A 16,095-nucleotide genomic window follows, 5' to 3' on the forward strand; every position below is an offset into this window, starting at 1 on the left:
CAAAACCATTGGTATGCAATTAAAGAATGGGTAAAAGAAAGACTTCTGTCACTTGAAAGCACTGATTTACAAGATGTGCCACTTTTTCACCTGCCAACTTACAAAATGCCATTGAGAAAGCTTTCTACACTCATGTTACTGTCACAATAAATGGGAATTTCAGAGAAATAATTTAAACAATAATAATGAATACGTGATAGTTTGTGTTTCTAGCACTCTATAAAGGCAACAAAAAATAACTGTCTGTATCAAGCATTACTATAATGAGGTTAGCACTTTTGGTTATTCTCTGTAGTTGGTCTTTTTCTTTCTTTTTTTTTTTGTATATGTATTGTGAAGTTTTTATTTTCATGGATCAGTGTAAATTTCGTTTCATATATACAAACAATGTTATTTGTGGAAATCTCCCTATGAAGCTGACAGACAGTATCGATTTTACAGAAATACATGTTAATCTGTTGACTTCATCCAAAGCTTCAAATCATACAGGGTAACAATTTTACCTACACATTGGCAGTACAACAAAAGCACTGACTGACAAGATGTGCCATCTCATCATCTGCCAACCTATGATGTGCCATCGAGAAAGCTTTCAGTGCCCTTGTGGGAACAAGTCTTGGCAGGAAAAAGAGCAGATTCCTCACTCCCTGAAAAAAAAAATACAGAACCTAAGAAACAGTGAACAGCTTCAACAGGATTTTATGTTAGTACACCTTAATTAATCACTTCATATGAAATTTTAATTGCACCTCTAGTTCATTAATTATATCACTTAATTGTGGTCTTAACTCAAGATCACTAAGAATGCACTTTTTCCTCAAAGCACAAAGGAAGTGGCATTGGAGGTATGTACCAACTGCACAGATCACTCTTCCAAAAGAGAACACATCACTGGTATGCAAAGGTGGACTGGCATCACAGACAATTTCAGGAGCAATGTGACCATGCCTACCTTTGTAAATTTTGTGTTCTTCAGGTGTGAAATGTTTCACAAGGGAATCAACTGCTGTTAAAGCTATACATTTGCCAAAATCGATTGATATGGCACGATACTCACTATTTACGTGCGAGATAATGACACTATCTACTTTGATATCCCTATGAATAAATCCTTGTTTATGTAATTAAGATATTGCTTGAGCCAACTGATTGATCAAGGTCAGCCAAATAACCAGTCAAAGATTCAACCTTCTGCTCTTCAGTGACAAAGACATTGTAAAAGGCATGTCAAAAACATGGTAAAAGGATGACACTAGAAGGTAAGGCTTTCACAATGTACACACCCCAACAAGAAGAGGAGAATTTGCATGTTGGAACTTTGACATGACTCTTGCCTCCTATTTGAGTTCCTCTACTGTAGCAGGATAAAATGTTTTAACTGCAATGGGATTGCCCCTGTAAAACATCTCGTTGCAGCACCCACATACACCAGAACCCACATGTACCTTCACCTCCATTCCAGATTCATATTTTGAGGGCTCCAAAAGGGCACAGTCAACTTCCACAATGGACTCACATGTTGCTTTTGCAATGACCTACATTTCAACAAGACAAAAAGTTAATAAATCCTTTGTTAGCCCACCTCTTTGGAACAAGAAATAAATGATGATTAAATGCTTCACTATATGTTGTAATGTATTTATTTACACAGAATTTTAAATGGAAATTTCTTTTCGTAGTAACATAAATGCACTGACATCAAGGTCAGATCAGCAAATGTAGATGGAGTGCTACTTTCAACATGGCTGCCTCATTTGAAATTACCTAAGGGTTTAAAACAGATGGAATGACTCAAATGTATCTTGTTTTAGAGGTGATGGTAAAACAAATTCTAGTGAGGAAGACTTGGTTTAACAGCATCAGGAAGTAGATGCAGTAACCAATTCTATGACAACACCCAAGTTGTCCCTCAAACTCCCCCCCCCTCTCCACTTCAAGGGTGATGATGAGGAAGGGGTGATGCAACCGCTTTAAGACCTTTCTGGCTTTGAAGATTTAAAATGTTGTACATACCTTCCCTTGCACTACAGATTGCCTTGGAATTGATATCCAAGCCTTTCTTGAAGCCTCTTCTTGCTTGAGAAGTGAGTGCCATCAATCATAATATTTTCTCATTATATTGTCGCATATCTTTTGTTGTTTCTCAAGGCGAGCCTTCTCGATATGTAATCCAGACGCAAGTGTCTTCTCTTTGTCAAGGTTTCTTTGCAGTTGTTTCCATTTTTTCCTTTCTCTTTTCATTCCTCTTATCTCCTCTTTTGTGTTTTCACAGCTTTTTCTACCCATGAACACGATAAGAAATGTTGAAAACTTTTTCTTTCTTCCTTGTCGTGTTTACCCATCTCTACAAAAAAGCAGAATTTGAATAGTTAAGGGAAACTTAGATTCAGCATATTTAATTAATATTACTTATCACAACCAAAAAATGGTCAACCAGACCAGCTATTATTTGGAAGATGACAGTAGGCTAAGAATTAAGACATACTTTATCCTAAATTGCAATGCAATTTTTCCTTTAGCCAAACTTTCAAAGATATTAAAAATGTCTTTGATGTTTCGGTTTATAACAAGTATCATGTATGATTACTTAAAATTTGAAATTCAAAATACAATCAAGGAATGAAACTTACATTCCTTTGATGGCACTGATATGAGGTTTTTAATAGCTACACTCCAGCATTCATGCGAGCTCAATTCCACAACTTTGCTCTTTAGGTACCCCCCTCTCTATCAAGGCTTCCTGACTAAAACGTCTAGTCCTTAGTAAGCCCACTCCTCTCCCCTCCCACTGAATAAAAACTCTACAGTATTGGTTGTATTGTTATTTATTTGACTGTCTTTGAAGTGAAATAATCTTGTCATTAATTTCCTTCCTAGTTCAAATAAAAATTTACAGTTGAAAAGCAACCTATATTCCAAAACAGTCAATTACCTCCCACTCCGTTCCCCCAAGTCTTTGTTCTCCATTGAGTTCTGTTTGCATGCCATGCCAGCTTTTTTATCACAAGCTTGCTTTCATAATTGTTCTAATCCCAATTAAAAGAAAACAATTCACAACTAACAAAATCACCTTCAAGCACAAGAAATCTCATCGAATGATAACGTCGACACCGTGACTTAACGCTTAATTAAATTTCCTTCGTTATCCTTGACCTACACACGGCTTGATTTTCAGATATATTTATAACTAACCTTTTTGAAACTTTGGTATCGGTATGAAGCTGTTTACTTGAACAAGCAAAGTTCGAACGTGTAGTTCGTGTTTTCCCGCCTTTCTGTTTCCTTGCTTCCAATTACACTCGAGTCTTCATATGTACTGGCCGGGTGACGCTAATATCGAACGCGTTCGTCGAGGGTAAGAGTAAACAGTAATTTTGGTCAGCGGGCAAATTATGAAACCCGCGAGTACGAGTATTGCGAAATCCCGCGAAAGGATGACATTTGAAAACCGTAGATAATTTTTGACTAAGACACTAGAATGCGTTATGATGGCGACGACTCAGTAAATATATGAAAATAATATATGTTTACTGCGCTTTTCATAAAATGTATGAAAGCGTTCTTCGAAGTAATAAACCTTACTTATCTAGTAGGTGGAAATAGGGCCTGAAAAAATTTTAGGTCCGTACGGGAATTGAACCTATGACCTCTGCGATACCAGTGCAGTGCTCGATTTGCGTCCCCTCATGCTACAAACTGAGCTAACAAGCCAACTGGGAGCAGGTCATTATGCTTGGTTCGTGTTAAACCCGCAAATAAATTTGAATAAATGAAAATGATATATGTGTACTGCGGTTTCATAAAATATACGAAAGCGCTCCTCGCTGTAATAAATTGACCCTATTTATCTAGTAGCGACTAAGTACTGTAGACATGACTTATTGGCTTGCCCTGTTCTGCCAACAAAGAGCAAACATGATAGGCATGCAATGTCTACTTTCACTGCTTATAACAAGTGTAAAATTATTAAGTCGTAAGTGAAAAAAGCTGTTCCTTCAATTTAAAACGGCAGTCACTTTGAGAATAAAGTAAACCTTTAGTTGCCTGTCATTATATTTTTAGTGAAGTCGCTGACGCGATAACGGGCTGGCTTTCTCTATCTTGGTCTTGCATCGAGCTGGTGCACTTAAAACAGGTTGGGTACAAGTATACCATAATCTAATATCTGTACATTGTAACATCCGGTTTCTTCTAACAAAATAAAGTCGAGAAGATTTGTCTAATATCTTGGGGGCGCTTTTTTTAATGCAGCAGTTATTCCACTCGCGCTTGTTTGATATGAGATGATTATAGCCAACGAGGCGCTACGCGCCTCGTTGGCTATCTATCATCTCATATCCAACTCGCGCTCGTGGAACAATTGTTAATTGACCTTGAAAGAAAGAAACAAAAAAAAATCTCGAAAAAGCATATCTTTCAACGCTTTGTAGTCTAATAGCACTCAACAGGCGGCAATTACTGTTATATAGGCTGCCTTAGGCTTGGCTTTTCCCGCTAAAATAACACATACGCAAAAAGGCTGGATCTACTGATTTTTTGTTTTCTCAGAAAACTACCCTTCCTCAAAGGGAAAGGAAACTTCACATACTGACCAGTGGCTGAGCAAAAAAACAAAACAAAACAAATTTAGTGTCTCAAACAAATCCATAATACTCACAACCACTAAATGAATTATTTCCAGCTCTCCCTCCCCCACTGCTCCCCATTTTAAGGGCATGTTGCGTGATAAAACGATAAATGTGAGGAAAATTACGAGTGGACAGAAAGGACAGATTTTGGACAAAAACTTGCACAGATCGCCCGATTTTCATTTATTTTTAATACCCGCACCCAAGTTATTCAATTTCCCACCTAATTTTCTCAGGTTACAGCCATTAAATAAAATCTGTCATTTGGTACAGTTGACGTTATGCCACAAAAATAGACATTTAAATAGCTGAAATCACGAGATGATAATGCACCGCGCCCTTAACAAAAGAGTATTTTCACTTTCCTGCTCCGGTAAGTGACAGGCTGGAGAATTTCCTTTATCTGATCTGCCACGCTTTGAGTTCGATTTTAAAAGTCCGTGAAAATCTTGAAACGGTGAGTTAAAAATGATTCTTATTGTAATTCCAAGATATCTTGTGAAACGATTGATCAAAGCAGAGCAGTGTTTCAACCACAGTTTAAGCTATTTTGCCGCATCAGTTTATTTTTGAGTAGATGGATATTTAGATTTGTCCTTTCAAGCGCTATTGTCTGTAGTTTAACGGACTCAGACCAAATCTATGTTGCTTGATTCAATTATGAAATATCCTGTAAAGTCTGTGTCGATAGCTACCCGAAAGTCTATCGTTAGCCTGACCCAAAAATATTGCCGCTATCTTCCAGACGGAAATTATGGGTTGCATATACCGATTAACGTTTTGGCTTCATAACAAGTACATTGAAAGGCCAACAGTATTACTCGCTAGTACACCTTAACTAAACGCAGATTGCTGAATGAGTGACTGATGTTTATGACAGATGCATTTTGTTCGGTATTTCGGCGATTGTGAGTCCTGTTGTGACATGATCTGTTCATTCACTTTTAATGCTGAGCTTCGAACTCTGCTGACGTTAATTGAGAATTTGACTCCAATGAATAACATTGAAACATTACGCAAGACAGGCAGTGGCAGAATGACAAGAACCCTCACCCCCTCTCTCTCTTACTGTGGCGAGATCTTTGAAGCAGAAATCATTTAATCGAATTGGCAATTAATTAAACAAGAAATAAAGGAACCGCGAAGGTAATTACCTACAATCCGTTACTCCCTTGAAATATTGTTTACACTTCATAATACTGTAGAAAAAGGAAATCTTGACCCGAAATATAAACCCGGTGTCATTTTTCTCTAGGAATTTCTTGTCTAGTCCATGACCTCTATGGTTTTTTTTTTTTTTTTTTTTTTTTTCATGCATCGTATGTGCTGATCATCTGGTTGGATTTTGTAGGTTAGTTTCCTCTTGGTAGAAAGCTAAGGTTAGTCAATTGCTTCTTTGCTTATCAACTAGACGAAAGGTTTGATTAGTTCTAAATGTTGAGGTCAGCACACACGAAGGGACTCGACGTTACAACTAGTCCAATCTGTCATTTGTCACAATTGACGTTACGCTACGTACATTAATCGAAATTGCTAAAATCACGAGATCAGTATGAACCGCACCCTTAAACAGATGATGGTATAAAATTTTTTCTCGTCTCATCTGTTAAATGAAACTGTTCTTGCGTCGAATTCAACAGTTCTTGAAAGTCTTGAATTGAAGTAGTGAGTCAAAGTCATTCCTATCTTCTTATCTTATTCTCCAATGTCTAATGAAACGAATGATCAAAGCAGGGAAGTGTTTGCCGAATGAGTCTACTGATTAATGCAGTCAGCGCTTTCGCTTTTGAGTTGATAGATACGTCGCTTTCTCGTTCTAAACTGAGTCTGTTGTTTCACTCAGTTCATAAAATATCAAGTCAGTTGTCTGTGTTGATAGCTTTCTGAAAGTCTATTATTATCTCGGCCAAGAGCTACCGCTATCTTGCGGTTGGAAAAAAATGTGTTACATGTCAACAAACTTCGGAGCTTTATAAAATTCCCGCTGAAAGGCCAACAGAATACGCGTTTTTTCAGATTGCTATAAAACTTGATCGATGAACGTGACAGAGGTATTTTGCACGGTATTTCGATTGCCAGTTCTGTTGAGACGTTATCTCTTCATTCACTATAAATACTCATGAGCTTCTGGTAAACAACAGCGCCTCGATTTGGCTAGAATCCCTAATCGCCATTAGCGAGCTATGAATATGACGGATCAGTCAACTCCTAACAGCTTAGTATAAATCCTAGTCTAGTCGACGATTCCCCTACATTACTGCCGGCCATTAACGATCCATGACTTATTTCTTGCTTTCTAGCTTTGGTTTCAAAAATTATTGTGGACACGAATGATCTTGGCGGCGTTGCCCTAGCCTCTTATGCGGATAGCAACAAAAACGAATGGCACAGTGAGAGAATCGATAATAGTTCGCGCGTGAAAACATCAATTAATAAGAGCCGCTCTTAAGAGTTTTTCCGATAGGAAAAGTGCTTTAGATTTAAAATCTGGAAGTCCAAGAACGGTAGCATTAACTTTTCGTAAAGATTTCCTCAAATCAAAAACATTCTAGAACAGGAAATTCAATTGACCTTAGTTGGGAATTTGATTCCAATAAATAAGATTTAATATTGCGCAGATATTAATATTCATATTACGCAGACAGTGACAGAATGACAAGAACCCTCGTACCCTCCCTCTCTAATTGTGGCGAGACCTTTCAAGCAAAAATCATTAACTAAATCGAATTAGCAATTCATCAAGAAATACAGGACCCACGAAGGCAATTACCAACCGAGCGTTGCTCGCTTGAAATATTGTTTACCCCATATACCGCCTCCCAGTTAGCTCAATGGATAGAGCGCTGGACTGTTGTGCGGGACGTCGAGGGTTCGAGCCCCGGCCGGACCAACACTCAAGGTCTTAAAATAATTGAGAAGAATATGCTACCTTACTATAACATCAAGAAATTGTTAGATATTCTAGTCTTCTCGGATAGGTCCGAATAAATGGCGGTACCGTCTCCTGCAGGGTTAGGGGTAGGAGACTTTAATTTCCCACGAACGAGATTACTGTGTGATGAATGTCCTCCCCTGGGGTGGGATGGGTGGGTTTCACAGGGCCCCATTTAAATTAGCTATTTGATAAACTGGGCCACCCTGTATAAATATTCGCAAATACAAATAAATACAAAATACTTCATAAAACTGTGGAATTAGGAAATCTTGAACCGAAATATCAACCCGGTGTCATTTCTTTCTAGGGATTTCTTGTCTAGTGTTCAGCCTCGATGGTTTTTTTACTTCACTACTTCATTCATCGTATGTGCTGATCATCTGGTTAGATTTTGTGATTTTCTTTTTGGTAGAAGGCTTAAGGTTAGTCAATTGTTTCGTTGTTTATCAACTAGAGTAGAGGGTGTTTTCATTAGTCCTGCGCTGGTGTTTGCACACACGAAGGGACTCGACCTGTCCTTGCAACTAGTCCTATCTGTCATTTGTTACAATTGACATTACGCCACAAAAGTACACATCGCTTGATAAATCACGAAATAATAGTGTACTGCTGCCTTAAAAAAAATCGTGGAATGGTAAGTGATGGTTTAAACCCACTAGCCATTTTTTCCATGCTTTAAAAGATTGAAATCTCCATAAGGGACTTGTGACAAAAAAAACACTCTGCCCTCAAGTTCAGGGACACGAATAACGCGTAAGACAAGTTCAGCGTTTGAGTGGAAGTTTTAGGGATTGTCTGAAGGAATTCGTGTGTTAATAGTCGGTACCGAGGAGCAAAATTTAGCCTTAACAGCCGACTGCGCCTCGCCTTGAAAATGAAAGCGTAACGCGGAAGAACCATATGGCCAACTCATCCACGAATTTATGGTTTAATGATTCCTTGGTTAATTAATTTTTCTGACTTTTATTTGCTGCGTTCTCAATGTCTTTCCTCCATAGGAAAATATCCAAAGAACGTTATCGCCTTGTTCAAAATTCTGTGTGTGTTCAAGATTTTCTCGATCGCCATGAATACCTGAGTAGCTCTACATAGGGTACCAGAGATTTTGACTAATGTTCTTTCTAGGTAGAGGGTAGAGGGTCCCCTATATCCCTCTGTAATACTAAGTCACGCAAAGGCATTTGGTCTTTTCACGCGTCACGAATGATATCCCAAACTCTTTCACGGTCACGCAAAATTCAAGACAATCACGTTAAATGAATATGTTATTTTTCCAATCGTGACCAGTCTCGTGCGACAAAAAATGGTCTAATGTCTCATCTTAGTTGTTCAAGAACCATTAGGGACCGGTCATTATTTACTGGGGGGGGGGGGGAGGGCCACTAAACTGAGAAAAATTTTGGCCAAGAAGTTGTGGCCCTCCCCCATAAAGGATTTAAATAAATTGACCCTCCAAAAGCTTAAATAAAAAAAAAATTGTGACCCTTCCGAACGGCGAAAACAGTAAAACAGTGGTTTAGAACTAACTTTCAGCTTTTCCCATAGTCAGATATCAACCTTCTTTAGAACAGAATCAATAATAAAGATCTCGTCCTTTCTATGTACTGCATGTTCTACCAAATCTGATAGTACACAGAATGTCACTTATTTGCACTTCTTCGCTGTTATCGTCATTGTTGCCTTCATTGACTTCATCGCTAACGCCGCCACTGCTGTCTTCGTTGTCGTCGTCGTCATCTCTGTCGTCACTGTCGTCGTTGTCCTCGCTGTCATCTTCATTATTTTCACTTTGTTGTGCATTCTCTGCTGTTTCATCTTCATCACTTTCGCCGCCGATTTCCTCAAGTACTACATCATCGTTATATTCTTGATCTGATTCTTTATCCTCGACATCATCTTCATTGTTCAAAAGTTAAAAAAAGCTTGTTTTCAAGTTAAACAAAAGAGAGAAAACATGGTTGGTATTACTGCTATGACAACATGATACAACTCGGCTTAGCAGTGACGCAAGGGACTATTTCTCGAGCCTACTAGGCAAATATGGAGGCAGTGATGCAACCAGTACCAGTAGTTACCACGACGACGACAATGAAGATGATGATGATCTGAATGATGGTGATGATGATGATGATGGTGGTGACGACGAAGGATACGATGATGACGATGACTGCAGTGTTTTTGAAGCGGCCAGCCGAATCAGTTCAGTGCAGGAGGATACTTCAGATGACCATATCATGGCCAATACTGGGATAATTCCTCATCTAGCACACCATACGTGGATCATGTGTCAGACTAACTGTCAGAAGTGTTAGATATTACTTTCATGCTCGAAGAAAATATTGCCGGTCTCTGTTCAAAAAGTAGAGCATGTTGTTAGGTATCATTAGTTATATAATCAATGTGTGGTGCACGTGCGCAAGTCAGACATGGCACTTTTGCAGTTTTTTAGTAGCTGCTACTGATTATGACATTTTCTCATGAGTTGTATTTTTAAATTTGTACAACATTCGTACAACAAACGAATCATCTAACAAACCGACACAAATATAGAGTGTTTCATTAAACAGTTATGCCTTTAATAAAGACCTTTCCCATCCATAACACATGTACTTTTCATGCTGTAGCCAGTCAAGAGAACTCTGAGTTCAAAGACTCGTGGTGAATACTTATAATCTCAAAAAATCGTAGCCCTACCCTCAATGGAATCTTTTTAAAAATGGCCCTCCCCAAAGTGGGGCTCAAAAAATTGTCACCCTCTCCCCAAATATAGTGACCCTCCCCGCCCCCCTCAATAAATAATGACCGGTTCCTCAGTGGTCTGTTTTCTGACTGTATCAATCCACATGAGGTCCATCTCCTGCCAACACCTTACCACAGCTGTTCGAGAACAATACGTACAATTCCACAACAATTAAATAGCCGAAATTTATCACGCGAAACAAAATGGTTCACGAATCACGTTTATTAAGCTCTCAATTTGCGGGTCACGTTAGTAAAAAATTCGTTCGATTAACGAGTATATAAAAAATAAAATCACGATTCACGAGACAAAAATTATCCAATCACCCCTCACGTAAAAAGTATAGGAGACCCTCTAGGTAGCGTGAAAAACTTTATTGTGTTCGAGACTCCGGGAGTATTCGTCTTATTGCGCATGTGCACGGCTGATTTGGCGAGTATCAAACATATGAATTTATCTCAGCCCTAAATATCTGTGACGAATCGGCGCCACAAAGGTGGGCGCCCTCCAACACAGACAAAACACCAAGCACAAACGAACCCGAGAAGACACGCCATAACACAACTAAACGTAGGCCTACAAATATCTATTATCCTAATTAAAACAATAGAGAAACCAACATAATGAACTAAATTATTTATCCTAATTAAATTTACAGAAAATATGATAATTTAAACTACAGTACACTAAAACTATTTACAAGAGTAATTACTATTAAGATAAAAAAAGGTAGGTTTTTTTTTTAGTTCAGTTCCGTTGACCTTCGCGTCCTGTGCTTGACCTGTTCTTAACAACCACGTTTCACCACCAAACGACACATAAACCAAACTCACGATTCACAAACCAATCTTCGGGTTTAACAACCCAGACTCGCGTTTAACAATTTAAACTCAACTCACGTTTTACGCAGCTAAACATAATAGTCTCCAATTTAACGTAACTCGGTCCTCGCCCAGATTTTTCCTTCATTCCCCTTGTCTTCACTGGCTTTCCCTTTGACAGAGGATAACCTTCTCCTTTTTCTTCTTCTGCGTGTTTTTTTTTTTTTGGGCCAGCTTCTCGGCACGCGCAAGCCCCCGGGAAATGAATTCTTTGTCGTGTGAAAGAACGATTTTTTTCTGAATGACTCTCAGTGATTGAAACGTGCCTAAACGAGTCTCTGTAACTTTTCCAACCTTCGCCGCCGGTGACCTTCTCCCTCTCAAAAAAAAAAAAAACACACACCGTAACCACCCGAATCCTTAAATACATGTGGACGCAAGGTGCCAGAAAAGAATGAAGAAAACAATTTGATATATACAATAAAGGTTAATTACACAACACATTACACAAGTGAAGAATACAAGTTACGTAACAGATACAAATATCACCCACTACATTGATCCTAAGAGAATAAAATAATTATTTACATATCCCTAAATAAATTCTTTAGCGCTTTCATGACAATATCATGGAACCTAAGCAAGAATGTTCTTCATGATAGCATACTAGTTATTTTTACAGGTCGGTTGGTCTTCGGAAATTACTTCCACCTAGAAAATATTTTTTTGACCTCTCAACGTGTGTTGCGTTATTTGTAAGTTGCAAATAGTTTTTAAAATGTTTAATTTATCGTTCGAGCTACCATATCACTTCACTAGCTTGCTTTGCGTCTTAGTTGTTTCGCCTCAATACACGGCACTTAGGATAGGCCGATACGGAGTTTCCGAATCGATACGTTACCGTGTAAGGTATTGGAAGTTTTTCTTCGATATCGATATTGTGACGTCATTGAGTCAAATGGTAGTTCCAGTAATTTCATTGGTAAAAATATAAGGCTATCTTGCACTGTTAAACTACGCAGTGTTTAGTGCTTTAGAGAAGTGTCAATAAGACAATTAAAAGTTTAAAACCAGATTAAGGACTCAATGTTTCATGCTCAATGCCCGACTCCTTGTCAGGGGTTGGTCGCTGGCAATTTCCTACAGTCCGTCACTCGTGTGCACTGTTGTTTAATCCTCATAACATTGTAAAAGTAAGAAATCTTGACCCGATATCTAAAACCCTGGGTCATTTCTTTCTAGGAATTTCTTGTCAAGCGTACAACCTCGCTGGTTTTTTATTTCACCTGTGGTATATGCTGATCACCTGGTTGTATTTTGCGGTCTCACTTTCCGTGGATATTTAAGGTAAAATTTTTCTGTTTCTGTCCTTGTCAGTGAGAGTAAAGGGTTTCTTAATTATTTAACTCCCATAAGTGATCAAGACAGAATTTCTCCCTACCATACCAATACACTACCAAGCAGACACGTTATAGTCATTTAGAGGACTATTATTTGATCCAATATCAAATTCTCCCAACTGACATCGAAAGAATTGTGCAGCAGAGAGTAAAGAGAATTGCTAATGAGATCTTGGGAATGAAAGGATTAAGTGATCTCTACATGGTTAAGAGCGCCGAACTTTTCATCAACGAACCTTATACCTTGGCTCCTATAGTTCATATGCTCATTGAAAATTCGCCCCAGGCCTCTTTTCCACGAAAGTTTTCAGGAATCTGGAACAACTGATTTCAACTCTGATGGAAAGGCTTTTGTGCTGAAGCAAAAGCAATTCTTTTAAGGATTTAGGAAGCAGTTTTCCTGGAACTGTCGAGAGAACTGCTTTGGAACACTACTTAATATCAGCGCCTGTATAAACAGGCCTACTGATTATACACTTAATGTATGGTCCCGAGGGAAACAGTTAATTTTGTTTCCCCAAGAGTCCTGATTTTTCCCTCGACTTCTTTTCGGGAAACATCAGGACTCGAGGGAAAACAAAGCTAACTGGTAGAGGGGCATGGTACGTTATTGATCATGAACAAGTTTATGAAATCAAGTTCATAGAGAAAGATGCTTTAATTCAGGTTAGTTTATGATTTTATTGCGTGTCCAGGTTACTGTGCAGCTTTAACATCTTGCGGGAATTATCTTGTGGATTGGCTTTTTTGCTTTTCGATTTGTTCTTTAAGTTTTGTTTGCTGGTTTTTATACTCGTGATTTTTTCATTTCTTTCTTTCCTCTTTACTTTAAAAGACATTTATTACCAAAGTGAATAAATTAATTTATGCAGCCTGCGCCGCGACTTATCATTATCCCGGATGGGTTACATTCGGGACTTATAATAGCAGATACTTAAACATCCGAACATTTGATCTCGGGCCTCTTTTAGTTAAGCTTCGGTGCAGGGCAAACATTCCCCACCCTATTAACCCGCCCATTGTTTTCGAGCATTCTCATAGGTGCGTTGAGTCCTCATTCGATGGGTGTTTGCCCTCACCTTTCCTGGGATTAGGTTTTTATTTCCGGTTTCACTGTAATTCGATTTGGTATTAAAAATAAAAGGTCACTCAACTGAGTGGCCAAATTACGTGGCCAAATTACGTGGCCAGTGGTAATCCCGATCCTAATAATATATTTAATTCTTTCTACACCAGCATCTCTGATATAGTTGATGTTCATATCCCTCTTATACAACTCTCTAAACGTGAATTGAGAATGAAATCTAAGCCATGGATAACCCCTGCTTTGGACGCTTTTAAAGGGTCTCAATCAATATAAAAAACAAACTTTTTAAAAAATACATTTCAACTATTTATAAGTCTGCTTATTATCACACTAAATTCAAACTCTATACTGAGAAATAAAATTAATCACCTATGAAAAGTATCTAAAAAATATTATTATAATTACTATTTCTCTACTAATATGACTGATTCTAAGAAAGTCTGGAAGGGGATAAGACAACTTATTAATCTTAAATCCAGATCTGGCTCTACTCCCACTAAATTACTTGTTGAAGATGTTGAAATTAATGCTTCAAAGTCTAATTGACAGATGCTTTTAACAGTTTTTTTGCTAATATTGGACGTAATCTGACAAAGAAGATTCCTACTGTAAACAAATCGCCTCTTCAGTGTCTTGCAGTTCCACCCAATGACAGTTTCTTTCTGTTTCCCACACCAACAGTTAAAATTGAAAATGAAATTACTAGGCTAAATGTCAATAAGTTTACAGGACCTTACAGCCTACCAGTTGCCATTTTAAAAATTACCAAACAAGTTATATCTACACCTCTAGAAATTATATTTAATGTCTCCTTTTCCACTGGAATTGTCTCAGATCTATTTAAAAGAGCTAAAGTTACCCCTGTTTTCAAAAAGGGTGAGCAAGCAAGTTTAAATAATTATCATCCCATTTCTACTCTCTCAATATTCAATAAACTGCTAGAAAAGCAAATGCACAAGAGAATATTAGATTTCTTGGACAAGAATAAATTAATTTATTGCGAGCAGTTTGGCTTCAGTGCAAATCACTCAACTGATCATGCTATTTAGTAAGTATCACTGACATGTCATGCAATTGACTGCCAGGAATTTTCTTGTGGTATATTCTTGGATTTCAGTAAAGCTTTTGATACTGTAAATCATAATATCTTGATTGAAAAACTAGACTACTATATGGCATTCGTGGAGTAACAAAAGACTGGTTCATCTCTCATCTTGCCAACAGATATCAATATGTTTCCTTGGGGCAAACTAAGTCTGAACTGCAATCTGTCTCTTGTGGTGTTCCTCAAGGTTCAGTTCTGCGCCCCTCATTATTTCTTATCACTATCAATGACTTTACCAACTGCTCTGAAATTCTAGATTTTCATGTATTTGCAGATGATGCCAATCTATTTTATAAACATAAAAATCTTAAGATCCCTGAATTCAAAGTAAATAATGAACTAGTAAATATTCATACTTAGTTAAGTGCTAACAAACTTTCACTTAATATTGACAAGTCAAATTTTATCATCTTTCACCCTCCACAAACAAAGTTACCCTTTCATGTCAACCTCCGTCTTTAAATGGAATGAACCTAAACCGAGAGTCTTCAATAAAATACCTATGTATTGTAATTGATTCTCATTTATCATGGAAAAGTCAACTAAGCTATATTGCTTTAAGATCAAGCGAAATATTGGGATTCTTTCTAAACTTCGTTATTATGTGAATTTAGACATTTTGATTAAACTGTATTATGCTTTAATTAATACATCCCTTTTTAATTCATAGTTTAATCTCGTGGGGTAACACTAATATTCTTCGACTACCCAGCCTTTGTTTATCTTACAAAAGAGAGCAATGAGAGTGATAACTTTTTCTAATTTCCATGAGCATTAATTCTAGTCCAATATTTAAGCGCTTAAATATTGTTAAACTGCCTGACCTTGTCTTCGTTAATACTGCAGCCTTTATGTATAAATTTTACAATAGACGCCTACCATCTGTGTTTGATACATTTTTCACTCAAGTAAATAAAAAACATAATTGCAAAACTAGAAGTGCCTCGAATTTGTCCTACCGGCTATACCTAAAGTAAGAACAAATTAAGGAATATTTAATTTAAGGTTTAAGCGCCCCAAAGTATGGAACTCGATAAGAAAAAATTTGAAAACCTCATCAATCTCAAACTTCAAGGAGTCAGTAAAATGCGATCTAGTTAAAGACTATTAGCTACTTAATAGGTACTTAGTAGCAACTTATGTACTTATTAGCAGTGTATTGTTTTCCGATTTACTGTAATCTAGTCTCCTGTTAATTTCTGTAACCTTTTTAAGTGCTTCTTTATTTTGTGGTTTATAATTATATAGCTGTTACTATTTGCCATAGACATTGTGCTCTTCTTATCTATTAGTGTTTAGTATTCATAAATAACTCTAAATATTTTAGACTTCCTTCATATCTTATAAACTCCGTTTCTCTTTTCTTTCTTCTTGTGTGT

The 16,095-nt window shown here is 37.5% G+C and overlaps 1 long non-coding RNA gene across 1 annotated transcript; it reads right to left on the reverse strand.

Moving 5' to 3' along the window:
• Positions 1–202: 202 nt before the first annotated feature.
• Positions 203–3,369, reverse strand: LOC148730268 (uncharacterized). The gene is made up of 4 exons (XR_016002156.1): positions 3,193–3,369; positions 2,014–2,344; positions 1,446–1,535; positions 203–647 (listed from the first exon to the last, which is right to left on the reverse strand). It is a non-coding gene; the product is annotated as an uncharacterized LOC148730268 (long non-coding RNA).
• Positions 3,370–16,095: the final 12,726 nt, after the last annotated feature.

The sequence above is a fragment of the Stylophora pistillata genome, chromosome 5 (assembly GCF_964205215.1).
Source record: "Stylophora pistillata chromosome 5, jaStyPist1.2, whole genome shotgun sequence".
Taxonomy (NCBI): Eukaryota; Metazoa; Cnidaria; class Anthozoa; order Scleractinia; family Pocilloporidae; genus Stylophora; species Stylophora pistillata.